Source organism: Gadus morhua, chromosome 13 (assembly GCF_902167405.1).
Source record: "Gadus morhua chromosome 13, gadMor3.0, whole genome shotgun sequence".
Lineage (NCBI taxonomy): Eukaryota > Metazoa > Chordata > Actinopteri > Gadiformes > Gadidae > Gadus > Gadus morhua.
This window is the reverse complement of record NC_044060.1, coordinates 12,480,409-12,485,846: the sequence shown is the minus strand read 5'-3', so window position 1 is coordinate 12,485,846 and position 5,438 is coordinate 12,480,409. Positions and strand designations below refer to the sequence as shown.

Genomic DNA, 5,438 nt, shown 5'->3' with positions numbered 1-5,438 from the left:
GATAGTCACTCATAAGAACACGCACGCAAACTCACACTCACACTCACGCAAACTGCGAGTTTCATCATACCATCAGTTCTCACCCAGTTAATCAACATCCAGTCTTTTCTTAGTACACCCAACTGACTGGTTTGGTCGATTCTCTTGCTCTGAGTCCACAATGATTGATTGAGACAGTCCCTCCATTGCAATCAGACTTACTTCTTGCTCCCACACACAGAAAATACGGTTTGACAGGGAGCTGGCGGTGAGTGAGAACGATGTCACTTATTGTATTTTATTGAGATGGATCTCAGAGACAACTGTTTTAACAGAAGAAAGCCAAGAGTTTGGCGCACAGCGATTACAGCTTTCTAAGCAGTTTGTTATGAGTGTAAAACTTTTGTTTCAAACTGTCAATCCTGTTCGTAAAAACCAATAAACTAAAAATATTAATTACACCTTATTTTTAGCAAGGATTGTAAATGTGTTTTGGCCTGAGGCGATCGGTGTATCATTTTTTTTAATAATATCTTCGGCATGCAAGGTGTTAGACACTGAAGTTAGTTTGTTAGCAATCTAATGAAATGTAGAATGTATTTTCTTTGCACCAGGATTGATATTCTAGTACATTTGTGGTGTTCTGTATCATAGACAGATCCAAACCCCACTCACTAAGCAAAAATAGCTGCGCACAAATCCCTCCAGACAGCTCTATCTAACACAGCGCTAACATGATTCCCTTCCCACAACTACACAACCATCCAGGAACTACAGAACTTTCTCTAAAGTGCAACACAGAAATGCACTTTTTCATCTGAAGAAAATGTTTTCACTGCCTTTACATTTAAACCCCAACTCAGCCTCAGCACTCATAATCGTTATAAAAGGCTAGATGGTTGAAAGATTGTTTAATGGCTATATGGTATAATACTGCAGTTTAAGCATTTGAAGGCTGTTCACCCTGACATCGGAGTGAGCCATGCCTGAGACGGTGAAAGTTTCATGAAGATTGTTTTGATGGAAGCTTAGTGGGTGTCGGGAAGATGCGACTGGCAGAGCAGGAGGGGGAATCGGAGTGGAAAGGTCAGATCCCTTCCCCTCCACGTTCATGACTCATTTATTTATTCCTTCATCCATCCCCCGACCTCACTGTCTCTCTTGCTCCACACTCAAGAACACTGAAGCTAACGATTGCTTCTGATTTCTGCTATGCCGCGCTAATGAGTTCTCACGTCTACTCAATTATTATAGCAACTTGCACGCTCCTTTTATCTTAGCGCATGCAACCAATTTAATGAAACAAGTTTAACTATGCCATTTGTGACTGGCAAAAGCTCTCAGTGAAACTATAAGCTCTCAGTGAAGCTATCCGAATTCCTTCCTTACCGAAAAAGGTTTCCCTGATGTGCTAATGTTAATGGGAGCTAAATTTATTATTTAGTTCAATCAGACACGACTAGGGATGTCTTTGGCCAAAGGCACAAGCCAGAATGGAAGAGAATGAAACTTGATGAATCGTATGTTCTTCCCTTATAGAAGCAAAGTAGTTAATTACAGGCAATATTTTGGTATCGCCCAAGCCTAGCATTTCCTTTTTTTTTTCTATCGTACTTCAAAATCTACTTCCAAGTAGGATGACAGCACATACTATCTTGAGAGCTATTCAGAGACATTGAAAGTCTCTTGGTTTCCACATCAGTCTTTTAAACTGAGGTCGGCCATATCTTTAGCATATATGTGCTTGGATTAACCGCCACCTGAAAAGGTGCATTTGACTGAGGCGTGTGATGGTAATAGAATTGTAGAATTTATCCCAAGATTATGTAAATAATGCAACTATAGTAATATAGAAATACTTTCCTTACGTGCCCCAATGCCCCGAGTGATAGAGTGTTTTTTTCTCTGCAAACCAGAGTAAAGCCCCCCTATCCCCCTCCGGTTTAGAATCCAGGACTGGGGGATGTTGTGTGAATATCTGGCAAATAATTATCCATAACAAGGTAAATCCAAGGAGCTCTCACCTCAGTTGGAACATAAGATGATCCATTCACGTAAGCAGTCGTTATATCATCTCTTTTTGTTTGTTTCTGAACAATATATGTGTGATTGGTCGCTCACTCAGTCCGTGCACGTAAGAAGTGTGTCTCGAATCGGCTGTCTTATTATCAGATTAATTGTTCCACTAATCATTTTGTGGTCCCTGTCTGCCCACAATGTTCTCCTCTGCTTCTCCGCTTTAGGCTAAATCATCATCTTTTATTTATCACTCAAATGTGATTGGAAAATATGAATGTGCTTCAGGTCTTACTTAAGCAAAAAATAAAGTATGCTGTCAATCCAATATTATATAATCCAATAATATAAATCCAGTATTTCAATTTGGATTCAAAATATCCCTTCGCAATATTCAGTTAGTCTTCTTGCAGGAATAACTTTATAAATTAAGAGAAGTTTCACTGATGAAGTCATCATGGATTATGGTGTCCTATTTGTGACTCACTTTTAAAAATGGAATGAAATTACTTTAGTCTACTCCAGCACACACACACACACACACACACACACACACACACACACACACACACACACACACACACACACACACACACACACACACACACACACACACACACACCCTCATAGAAGTGTGAAAAAAAAACAAATATCTTGTAAGGTCAGTGTTAAAGACGAGATGCCTAAAGGACCTGATCTACCTCTATGCTTATCCCATGGAGAGGGAGAGACAGACAGACAGAGAAATACCAACAGACAGAGAGAGCGGGACAGACAACAGAGAGACAGACAGATAATGTGAGGTGGCCAGAAAGACTGGGAGAGACAAACAGACAGACAGAAAACGATAAACAGAGAGACATTGAGAGAGAGAAAAACAGACAAACAGAGATTTAGACAGGCCGAGGGAGAAAGAGACATACAGAGTGAGAGAGAGACAGAGTGAGAGCTAGAGACAGACAGAGAGCCTTCTACCAAGGCTGACCAGTTGAAACGCACTGTAAACCCTGACAAATCATTTTCTACTTCTGCTTCGCTCCACTTTAACAAAAAGCACCAAGGACCTGGAATCCACCACATAGATCACCGCAGCTCATGTCAAGGTGACCCTCCCCCATGCAGAGATGATAAGTTTCATCAACGGCTGATAACGCCGGCACACTCTCAGAGCAGGTTTCTCAGACAGGTCATCTAGAGGAGGGACCTAGAGTCTAGGACGGATCAGACGCAGTATGAGGGAGGGATGCGAGAAACATAGTGGAAATAACTCAGATCACTGCAGTTATTTTTTGGAATGAAAGAATAACAGCAAAAAAGAAATGCCCTTCAGGCACATATCCAAAAGGAAGCTCTTCAATATTGCATCCTCTTAGCAGGCACTGCAGCCGCTACTGCAGGGCCGAGGCACACGGGTGAGCACGCATGTTGTAGACGCAGCCCAGAGGGAGAGTAAAGCCCTGCAAACAACTATTCATTCATTTACTCGATTAGCGTCTTAAGAAAAAAATCAATTAGGCCGTTTTCTTTGCATCATTATTGAATGTGCTGTTCTGCCTCGCTGCTTTTTGGTCCAATTAAACAACAGAGGCTTTGTAACGAAGTAAAAAAAGCAATAGCCTTCTCTCACTATTCGATATGATTTATTAAGAGAAGTGATTTTCAGAGGCTTTGAGGTTGAACCCTGCCCACGGTGCGGTACACGTGCAGCACCCGTAAACGCCAGAACACGTTCACAGACCCCAGGGGTACACTTTAGGTCTGTGTGTGGAATAAAACATCAAACGTTTCGCACCAAAGGAAACGGTGTCTATCTTCTCAAAGCACATTGCAGGTACAACACTTAGGGAGTATGGATTATCACTATTGTCTTGCACGACGGCCTCCAGCCGTATCCCCGTATCCTCTTACCATCGCCACCGCAGCGACGGAGCAGACGAGTCAGATACGGTTACACGATTTGTAGCTTTGACTTCATACGACCGCTTGGCAGAACTGTCCGCAGCGACCCGTGGCTGTGCGGCGACAGAACGGTACAGTCCGCCCGGCTGTGACGTTGGTTTGTCTGTGTTTTCATCCCTAAATACATTGACCCCCCTTGTCCTCCAGTAGGGTGTGTGGGTGTGTGCGGTTGTGTTTGTGTGACCCCTATCCAATGCCACTCTTGTCAGCCTCTGTTCTGATCCAACCTCCCCTGGCTCCTTCCATCTGGGTGGCCGGTGGGTTTGGCCGTCCCTGTCGTTCTGGAGGATCTCCAGAAAAGCTCATCAGCCGTCAGCACTGGCTGTCCTCAGGCCACTGCGTCGCTTGTTCCGCTGCGCTCCCCCGGGACGACACAGAGAGGTATTAGCATCATAATCCCCCAGAAAATGACTCTCTTCCTGAGCCATGGTGAGTAGTGGTTATCCGCTGAGGTTTTGTTCGTTTTTTTGTACACACTGCCGGGTCAGTGTGAATGGAAAGACATTTCCTTTTCAGGGGGAAGAGAAGCGGTTGTACAGTGATAGAGTTCATCAGGGGGATTCCTGTACTGTGATCGAAAGAACACTCAAACTCACCACTGGAGTCAACACTGTTCCTAGAAAATAGAAACAGTAACTTCATTGACTTCATTGAATTTGCACTTGGTATGAAAGTATTTCTACAAAGGTGGATCATATAAGCACTAGTTTATCATGTCTATTTTTTTTATGATGTATTACATCAATTGTATACAAACATACTGTATATCCCAACGCTTCTAAAAAGTCATTAATTAATGAAATGCAATTTGCAACTTGACACTTGCTGTCGTGTCAGGCTTCCCCTGATCTGCTTATTAAAACCAGTTAGGACTCCCCCCCCCCCCCCCCCCATCAAGAGGCAACCTTCTGTCAATAGTACATTTATAAAAGACGATTTATGAAAAGAATTGTCTTTGTCATCGCTTTAAATATTGCTGCAGCAGGAATTGTGGGACAGCATTATCTCCTTTCGCTTCATAAGGGTAGGTCCATTGAACCCTAAGCTGAAGGAGATAAGAAAAGAAGCACGGAGGCAACCTTCCTTAGCGTTTAGAGAATTTGAACAGCTCTTATCATGGCCACCACTTAGGAAGCTTCCTTGGCAAATAAGACTATTAGACTGCAGCCTTTCCTGGGCAGCTGGCGGATATCATGGTCCCGCCCTCAGCCTGCAAAACCGCACGGCATTCTGGACTTATGAGGCTGTTGACCGGCAAAGAAATTGGTGTGTCGTCTTACTAAAATACTGATGACTGACCAAACTAATATCTGATACTTATGGCTGAGGATAGAGCGATTGGCCGACATACCCTCCGACTGAACCCCACTGCGAGTAACGCAGCCACGTCTCCGCGTGACGAAGCAGCATCTACAGGAATCAGGTTCAGCCGGCCCACAGTAAAATACTGACACAAAATGTTAAATTAGGACCTACGGTGCATT

The 5,438-nt window shown here is 43.4% G+C and overlaps 1 protein-coding gene across 2 annotated transcripts in view; it reads right to left on the bottom strand.

Annotated features, from left to right (window-relative positions):
• Positions 1-5,257: 5,257 nt before the first annotated feature.
• The window catches only part of slc2a9l2 (solute carrier family 2 member 9, like 2), a 72,372-nt gene continuing 72,191 nt past the window's right edge, over positions 5,258-5,438 (bottom strand). For both annotated transcript variants that reach the window (XM_030374470.1, XM_030374471.1), the window contains one exon: positions 5,258-5,438. This exon is cut by the window's right edge and continues 320 nt beyond it. The gene's annotated coding sequence lies outside the window, so the exon portion shown is untranslated.